This window comes from Ctenocephalides felis, unplaced genomic scaffold, assembly GCF_003426905.1.
Source record: "Ctenocephalides felis isolate EL2017-DRISC unplaced genomic scaffold, ASM342690v1 CF-g0.4_SCAFFOLD_03571, whole genome shotgun sequence".
NCBI lineage: Eukaryota > Metazoa > Arthropoda > Insecta > Siphonaptera > Pulicidae > Ctenocephalides > Ctenocephalides felis.
The window spans coordinates 44,663,247-44,673,663 of NW_020539725.1; the positions used below are offsets into that span (position 1 = coordinate 44,663,247).

Consider the following 10,417-nt stretch of genomic DNA (forward strand, 5'->3'; position numbering starts at 1 on the left):
TTTTATATATTACCCATCGCCTACTAGATTCACGCTGTCATCTATTCATAGTTAACAATTTATACTATAATATACTCTATATACTATAATTTTCATATTTTAATTAAAATTTTAAGATATCTAATGAATAATAGGTTTGCTATAAAAATAACAGTAAATTATGAAATTATATACTATAATTATACTATATATACTATACTTTCATATTTTAATTGAACTTCAAAATAATAGTAAAATATAGAATTATATACTATAATTATATTATAATATACTCTATATACTATAATTTTCATATTTTAATTAAAATTTTAAAATATCTAATGAATAATAGGTTTGCTATAAAAATAACAATAAAATATAAAATTATATACAATAATAAACTATAGTTATACTATAATATACTTTAATTTTTATATTTTAATTAAAATTTTAAAATATCTAATGAATAATAAATAAGATAAATATAAATACTTATGTTTTATAAATTAGCAATAAAAAAATAATTTGTAAAAAGAAGTGATTTTTGATGACAATTTAAGTCTCAGAATCAGAATATACTATATATACTATAATACATAATCTCTTCTTGTATCTATGCATATACTTACGTAATACAAACTCAATACAAACCATATTATGAAGATGATATTTACAAAAGTACAAAAATAAGTTATTTATGAAGAATATTTGCACTCACTACAATATAATCCACAATTTAAAGATGATTTGAGTTTATTATGATTTTATTTGAAAACTTTAATAATTAATACAATCGGTATGTTAATAATTATATTTAAATTAATACTGCTTATATATTTGAAAGATCCCAATTGAGGATCTTGGATGTTTCAGAGGATCAATTTTGATGTCATTGTACCTGACGATGACCCATATCTATAATTAAAAGAGACTTCAATTAATTAAAGGAATTACTATTTAAAATAGTAATTTCAGTTGAGAACAGCAATCGTCCAATTTATGATATCGTGTTGCTGTTCATCATCAAAAATAATAAAAATAGCAAACGTACAATTTATAATATTGTAGCCAAAAATATAATGAAAACAGCAAACGTCCAATTTATAATATCATTGCCTTAAAAATAATAAAAATTAGCAAACGTCCAATTTATAATATCGTTGCCATAAAAATAATAAAAACAGCAAACGTCCAAAATTTATAATATCGTTGCCAAAAATAATAAAAAATAGCAAACGTCCAATTTATGATATCGTTGCCAAAAATATAATAAAAGCAGCAATCGTACAATATATAATATCGTTGCCAAAAATATAATATAAATAGCAAACGTCCAAACTATAATATCGTTGCCAAAAATATAATATAAATAGCAAACGTCCAATTTATAATATCGTTGCCAAAAATATAATAAGAGCAGCAACGTCCAATTTGTAATATCGTTGCCAAAAATAAAAAATGGCAAACGTCCAATTTATAATATCGTTGCCAAGAATATAATAAAAACAGCAAACGTCCAATTTATAATATCGTTGCCAAAAAAAATATATTTGTACCTGATAATGTCCATCACTGATGAAGATTCTAAATTGAGGACCTCGGATGTTCCAGCAGATCTATTTGGATATCATTGTTCCTGATGAATGCCCATATCTGTAATTAAAAGAGTCTTCGATTAATTAAAGGAATTACTATTTAAAATAGTAAAAAAATATTGTTTAGATTTTATTTTAGTTGAGAACAGCAAACGCCCAATTTCTAATATCATTGCTGTTCATCTTTAAAAATAATAAAAGCAGCAAACGTCCAATTTGTAATATCGTTGCCAAAAATATAATAAGAGCAGCAAACGTCCAATTAATAATATCGTTGCCAAAAATATAATACAAATAGCAAACGTCCAAACTATAATATCGTTGCCAAAAATAATGGAAATAGCAAACGTCCAATTTATAATATCGTTGCATTAAAAATAATAAAAAATAGCAAACGTCCAAGTTATGATATCGTTGCCAAAAATATAATAAAAGCAGCAAACGTCCAATATATAATACCGTTGCCAAAAATATAATATAAATAGCAAACGTCCAAATTATGATATCGTTGCCAAAAATATAATAAAAGCAGCAAACGTCCAATTTATAATATCGTTGCCATAAAAATAATAAGAGCAGCAAACGTCCAATTTGTAATATAAATGCCAAAAATAATAAAAAATGGCAAACGTCCAATTTATGATATCGTTGTCAAGAATATAATAAAAACAGCAAACGTCCAATTTATAATATCGTTGCCAAAAAAATTATATTTGTACCTGATAATGTACATCACTGATAAAGATTCTAAATTGAGGACCTCGGATGTTCAAGAAGATCTATTTGGATATCATTGTTCCTGATGAATGCCCATATCTGTAATTAAAAGAGTCTTCGATTAATTAAAGGTATTACTATTTAAAATAGTAAAAAAATATTGTTTTGATTTTATTTTAGTTGAGAACAGCAAACGCCCAATTTATAATATCATTGCGGTTCATCCTTAAAAATAATAAAAGCAGCAAACGTCCAATTTGTAATGTCGTTGCCAAAAATATAATAAGAGCAGCAAACGTCCAATTCATAATATCGTTGCCAAAAATATAATATAAATAGCAAACGTCCAATTTATAATATCGTTGCATTAAAAATAATAAAAAATAGCAAACGTCCAATTTATGATATCGTTGCCAAAAATATAATAAAAGCAACAAACGTCCAATATATAATATCGTTGCCAAAAATATAATATAAATAGCAAACGTCCAATTTATAATATCGTTGCCAAAAATATAATAAGAGCAGCAAACGTCCAATATACAATATCGTTGCCAAAAATATAATAAAAGCAGCAAACGTTCAATTTATAATATCGTTGCCATAAAAATAATAAGAGCAGCAAACGTCCAATATACAATAAATAAATACAATGAATAAATAAATAAATAAATAAATAAATATCGTTGCCAAAAATATAAGAAAAGCAGCAAACGTCCAATTTATAATATCGTTGCCATAAAAATAATAAGAGCAGCAAACGTCCAATTTGTAATATAATTGCCAAAAATAATAAAAAATGGCAAACGTCCAATTTATAATATCGTTGCCAAAAAATTATATTTGTACCTGATAATTTCCCATCACTGATGAAGATCCTAAATTGAGGACCTCAAATGTTCCAGAAGATCTATTTGGTTATCATTGTTCCTGATGAATGCCCATATCTGTAATTAAAAGAGACCTCAATTAATTTATGTCATTACTATTTAAAATAGTAATAAAATTAATTATTGTTTAGATTCTATTTCAGTTGAGAACAGCAATCGACCAATTTATAATATCGTTGCCAAAAATATAATAAAACCAGCAAACGTCCAGTTTATAATATAGTTGCCTTTAAAATGATAATAGCAGCAAACTGTAGCAAACGTCTAATTTATAATATCGTTGCTAAAAATATAATAAAAACAGCAAACGTCCAATTTATAATATCGTTGCCAAAAATATAATAAAAACAGCAAACGTCCAATTTATAATATCGTTGCCAAAAATAATAAAAAATGGCAAACGTCCAATTTATAATATCGTTGCCAAAAATATAATAAAAACAGCAAACGTCCAATTTATAATATCGTTGCCTTAAAAATAGTAAAAATAGCAAACGTCCAATTAATAATATAGTTGCCAAAAACATAAAAAAATATAGCAAACGTCCAATTTATAATATCGTTGCTAAAAATATAATAAAAACAGCAAACGTCCAATTTATAATATCGTTGCCAAAAATATAATAAAAAATAGCAAACGTCCAATTTATAATATCGTTGCTACATTCACCGTGAAATTAAAATATCAATAGAAATAAGAACAGATCTTTTAACAATGTATATAATTTTTGTTCAAAAGAATTTATGATAATAAAAAAAATATGACAGAATTTTCTTCAAAAGGAAGGTTGATTAGTATTTTGCAAAAAATTACAAATAATTTCAAATTTTCAAACAAAATTTTATTCAGCTCGTGATATTGATGTATCATTACAGATACAATTGTATTGCTAAAATTGAAATGAAAACTTTCGTTAGTTGACAGTTGATAGCCGCCATTTTCTTTCGGTACAACACCAAAAAACTTGAGTTTGCTTTTTCGCAAAAAAAAACTATACAGAACCATTTTTTAATGTAAATAGATACACTAGATCGAAATGTATCGAATTTTAAGTAATAATACGTCGTGGAAACGACTGTTTTGTCTAAAACAGAACAAAACCGCCGGTTGTGGCTATGGCCGCCATCTTGGATTTTCCAAAACCACAAATTTTAAATCGCAAAAAAATGCTAAAATCTCGATAAATAATGACAAAAAGTGCAATAATATTAAATAAACCTATACATATTTATCGTAAATCAGCAAATAAGCACGCATACGACATTTTAAAACACAGACGGCGTCACTTGTGGTGTTAATAAAATGCAATAATTGTGCAAAATAATACAATATAGAAGAACTTACCTTTTTTTAAATGCTCGTTGTACACTGGAACACACTTTTAAGACACTGATTTGTATTAAAATATTAATATTTACTTATTTGTTGCACTGCACTGCGCGGAGATGTTAACAGTTTGGATGCTGACGCGCTAATGAGCTGCGAGCTGATTAGTAGCTAATTTAATAGCTGTTGCACGGATTCAAAATGGCGGATGCGGATGCTGAGCAAAACATTCCTTGAAGGAACACATAAAGCTCGTTCGATATTTCGATTTAAATCAGGCTATATGGGCGAAGTGATTTGATAAATATAATAAACCGAGTTAAAACTCAATTCCGCACACTTTTAAGCACTTTTCCTTCAGTAATTAAACATCACAACAGCTAGTGGAATTGTTTAGGGATTACTACAGCAACAAATAATTTTTAAGCTAATTATTAAAACCACACACTGATACTAGCTAAAAATAACTTAAAATAAATCATGGATATCAAATATTAAACAACAAACCGCGTATTGTACTAATTAATTAAGAAAATTTCAAAGTAAATCCACTTGTTGACAATCAAATCATAACCGCAAATACAAACACTAGTTTTACAAGCACAAAAATGTTAAAAAACGTTGGTAAACTTATAACTGATGCATCACTTTAATAATGCATATCGCATTATTATCTTATATAAACTATAAATTATATTAATAAATATATAAATAAATAAACACATTTTTTCAATATTTTTTGGTTTGAAATGACAACCAAAACAATGTGAAGTACACCAAAGTTTTTGCAGTGTCACCAACACAAAAAGTAATTTAAATTTTTGCACAATATATATATTTAATTAAATACACGTTGAATATATTAATTGTAATTTAAATATATATTGCCTAAATACTCCAGAACTAATAATAATATATATTGAGATATCTTTTAAGTTTTTAGGCAAATTCCTTTTCTCTTATGTCAAACCTGTACCAACGTCCATTTTATGTCAAACCTGTACCAACGTAAATGCAAGAAGTTCTATTTGAATTAATTAAACATTAAATATGATTATTTGTGTTTACTGAGTACAAAAACATAAAAACCTAATACATCAATACAATAGGTATGTTAATAAATTATTTAAAAACTTACAAGTATATAGTATACAATAGTTTTTTCGTAGTTTTTATGCGCATAGCAACAAGCGTATGTGCACACATAAGTTTCTCTATTTTTACACAGGAACAAATTTTTCTATTTTTTTGTTTCTTCATTTTCACATACAAGAACAAATATATTGAATTTATAATGAAATTATGATTATTTAGGTTTTAGATGAAAATATTATGTACAAAATGAGATGTAAAAATTAGTGTTATATATATATATATATATATATATATATATATATATATATTATGCTTATTTATCTATGATACTAATAATATAAGTGTAAGTTGGGCATTGTAAGTTGTAGTATGGTTGTAGTCACTCTTCTTTTATCTATGGTTGTAGTCGTTGTAGTTGTAAGACGTTAGACATATATCGATATTTTAATTGATATCGCTATGTCTTGCTATGCCTAAAATATATTTTTTTAATTAATTATTCAAGCTATCTAATTATAAGCATACTTATTGAATATCGTAGCTTCCTTATAATTCTTAGATAATCAATGTTAATATAAAAAAGGCTACTTGCGCCGATAGCTTCGTTTCCATACATATGGTTCTCGAATATCGACCCAATATTGTCATTTTCGTTCTTTTGAAGCGGGGAGAAAATTGACACTTCTATTTTAAAAAATGAATGTCGCAACTTCATGTTTGTGTAATTAGTACAGTGATTAGATGATTTGTGACAAATAATAATTTATTTATCAAAGTAGAAGATCAGAATTGGCCGACGTAATAAATACAAAGTCTACAAATAGAGCTTGGATATAAAATTTACCCAATTTCACCACGTCGAATACTTGTGAGAAAAAGAGATTATTTGTTACTTATATTTTATTGTTATCTTAAATGAATGAGGTTATATGTTTTAAATGATTAGAAACCTACATTTGGCTTTATTAAATAAATTTTAAATTACATTTTTATATTTACATTTAAAATGTTCATTTAGAAATATGGTAATAACATATAAAAAACCTTTTTTCAAAATGTAAAGAAGAAATGAAAATGTAAAGCAGTATTAAATTTTCTACTTAGCACCAATCATTTTTGAAATATGACTTTAGTGTAGTAATTGTCCATGCGTAACATAAAATTACATGATTTATATGTTTACTAACTTTTATGTTTTGTTTTCAGGTATACTTGTGCTTGATTTGTAGCTAGTTATCACTATCTTTGTATAATAAAATGTTTAAAGTACCGCCACTTGTTTTGCCAGCGGCAACAAATCACACTTCTACTGTGATTTTCCTTCATGGATTAGGCGACACTGGTAATGGCTGGGCGGCAGCCATGAGTGAAATTAAGCCTCCTCATACCAAAGTCATATTACCTACTGCTCCAACTATTCCAGTAACAATAAATGCTGGTGCTAAAATGCCTTCATGGTTTGACTTACATGGATTGAATCCTAATACACCAGAAGATGAAACGGGTTTAAATGCATCCCTGAAAAAATTCACTCTTTAATAGACAAGGAAGTTGCATCAGGAATTCCTTCTAATCGTATTGTTCTAGGAGGATTTTCACAGGGCGGAGGTTTGGCTTTATATGCTGGTTTACGTTGCACCAAATCTCTGGGTGGCATAGTAGCATTATCATGTTGGCTACCTATGTTCAGAAACTTTCCTGATCCAAACCTGAAGTGTTCACCAGACGTTCCAATTTTTATGTGTCATGGTGATTGTGATCCTGTTGTTCCATACAAATGGGGTCAAGCATCTCATAAAGTTTTGAGAAACTTTATGAATAATTGTGAATTCCATACTTATCCGGGACTTATGCATTCTTCTAATCAAACCGAGCTGAATGATATAAAATCATTTCTTGATCGAATTTTACATGCTTAATAATGCTAATGAGTTTTAAAATTATTTCTAGAAAGTACTTTTAGTTACTGTATCACCATCCTAAATAATGTACTAATATACATAAGCTATATTATTCAATATATATTATGTGCTTTTTAAAACTGGTTTGAATTCAACAAATAGTGTTTATGCACTATTATATTAATTATTTTATTGTATCTTAATTTATCTTAGCAATTAAAAAAGTTGGATATAAACCAGCTGTATATACATCTCTGCCTGTTTTTAAATCAGTAGAAAATTATGTATTTCATTAAAAGTATTGACAATATATAGTGCATATCCTTAAGATCAAAAAATTAGTCCTAAGATGAGAACACTAAATTTGAATTTCTCAATGTTTAAGTAATTTAGTTTCATATTGTAATAATATGGATAAAAAAGTCAGTTTCTTTAAGTAATAATTATATGTATAATGTGTTATTCAATGATTATAGAGTAATAAATCAATTTAATGAGAATTTTGCATATACTTGTACATAAATAAATTTTCATTACCACGTACTGCATCTTAAATTAGAAGCTAAAAATCATCTTCAATTTGAATTTTACAGAGTTAAATATATATATATATATATTATATATATATATATATAATATATATATATGAGAAATTAGTTAACTTTACAGTTGTTATAAATTGTGATGTGTAACATACACATAAAAAAATAAGCTAAAACGAAAAAATTCCAATATTCCTTCATTTTTTCTGTGTATTTCAGAAGATTTTATACATAGATAAAGAAGAGTAATTTTATGCTTATTGAAAGAGCTATTAGTTTTTCTTATATTTTTAACGGTTTTGATTTCAAAGCATAAAATAAGTGAACGTTATGGCTTAACTTAATTGCGGGATTTCATCATACAATTACTGTTTTCATTCTTGTTTTTAAAAAACAACAGTTTGGCTATTATTGAATTACATAATCAGGTAATTATTGAATTAAATTTTATACTTGACTATCTATGAATGAATGCAATTATTGCGTTCAAGTCTTGGTTGTTGTTAGAGGTCAGCACCATTATTTTGCCTGAAACACATGTCATAAAGTTTTTGTCAAATATGTTAAGCGCTCTTTTTAGCAAGACAATATAATTATAAGCTTTTTAGTGTTTAGCAACTAGACAATGTAATATTTCACACAGGCCTTCAGCCTCTGCACAATATAATCATGCCTAGTGTTAAGTTCTTAATATTAGTTTATTAAATATAATTAATGTGAAATATTATTAGTTACTATAAACCGATTTAAGTATTCAGTTATAAGAAATGTCAAAATATAATAGCATAATTGATATATCTTCGGATGAAGATATAACATTTGATTTAAAAAATGATGAATGTAAAGAAAAATCAAAACAGAAAAGTTAAATGATTTTTTGATTTTTCACCTGAGCGTAAAATAACTGTACCTGATACTGATTCTTCAAACAGCCCAAAAAACAATTCTTATCAAGATGACGGTTGGGAAAAGAAGTTTATGGTAAATATAAAGCATATATAATATTTTAATACACTTAAAACATATTATGTTTATTGAAAAATAGCCCATAGTTTAGTAAATTATTAACCAAATATTTATTTTTATTTCAACAAAAGTAATTGTATTAATAAAATAATAGATAATTATATTTGAATCATTGTTCTTATGGTTTTGTAAACATTGCTTAATATTAAGGATTCTTTATATTTTATAAGTACATGTTTTGACAGAACATGTTACATATATTTTCTTATAAGTTTATTCAGATCTTCATATTCGTTTCATTATTAAATATTAATTATAATAAAAATTACATTTTTTTAAATTGTAAAGGATCGGTTTGGTTCAATGCCATTATATAATTTGATATTATTTATGTTATCTTGGTAAAAATTAAATTTTAATTTATAAATTAAAATTTAAATTGTTTAAAAAATTGTATATATGTATTATTTCTATTTTTGATAATTTATTCTTTTTAGCCTATTAGTCCAGAAAATAAGAAAACATCTCCTAAAGATGAACTCGATCATTCTATATTAAATATGGATTTTTATGATTCAGCAAATAGAGATCAAACTCTTCAGATTATATCAAATTCGCCAAATAAAAGGACATTATAAAAACAGAAGACAAATCACTAGATAATTTAAGAACTTTAGTTCATAATAAACTTGGTATAAACATTGAAGGTTCAGATGAATCAGATATTTTACTGTCAAAAATCAAAGATATTGTTGAGATATTTGACAGTACACAAGTAGGTCTAAATTATGATTATTTTTATTACATAGTCGATATATCCTAAAAATCACTTGAAATATTTTAGAAATCTAAAGCGGAGCTTGAGGGAAACATGAATAATCTGAAAAAAATGTATATCGAAATTCTGGAATTTATGCATCATTTTTAGACAAGGTTCCATTTAAAGTACTGTGTGAATTACCAGGCTTCAATGAAAATCTTTTTAAGAGTGCAGAACTTTTAAAACATAAACTCAAATTAGAATTAAATTTATTGCAAAGTAAGATCAATAATTTAGAGCAAGATAAAAGATCCGCCACATGTGATAAGGAGTTTTTAGGCAATTCGAATACACTCAGTAATAAGGAAAAAAATAAGGAAGGACATTTAGAATGTAGTGCCAGTTTAAAATCACAATCATCTAACATTGATCTTATGGTTGAAAAAAGTATTATTAACAAAAACATAATTAATGATAGCTTGGATAGTTCCTCAATTACATGTGATAAAAATAGTGATAAATCAAATCATAAAGTATTTAATTTAAATCACCTGCCATAAAATCTCGATCCAAAATTATTTATGATGATGATAAATGATAATTTGATCAACAGACAGATCAACAGAACAACGACAACAGAAATTA

At 26.0% G+C, this 10,417-nt stretch overlaps 1 protein-coding gene and 1 pseudogene across 1 annotated transcript in view; both read left to right on the forward strand.

Moving 5' to 3' along the window:
- The first annotated feature begins 6,155 nt into the window (after positions 1 to 6,155).
- The window catches only part of LOC113384817 (acyl-protein thioesterase 1-like), a 6,572-nt gene continuing 2,310 nt past the window's right edge, over positions 6,156 to 10,417 (forward strand). The window contains exon 1 of the mRNA XM_026622580.1: positions 6,156 to 6,471. The gene's annotated coding sequence lies outside the window, so the exon portion shown is untranslated. The remainder of the gene's footprint in view (positions 6,472 to 10,417) is intronic.
- On the forward strand, positions 6,832 to 7,522 carry LOC113386119 (annotated as a pseudogene).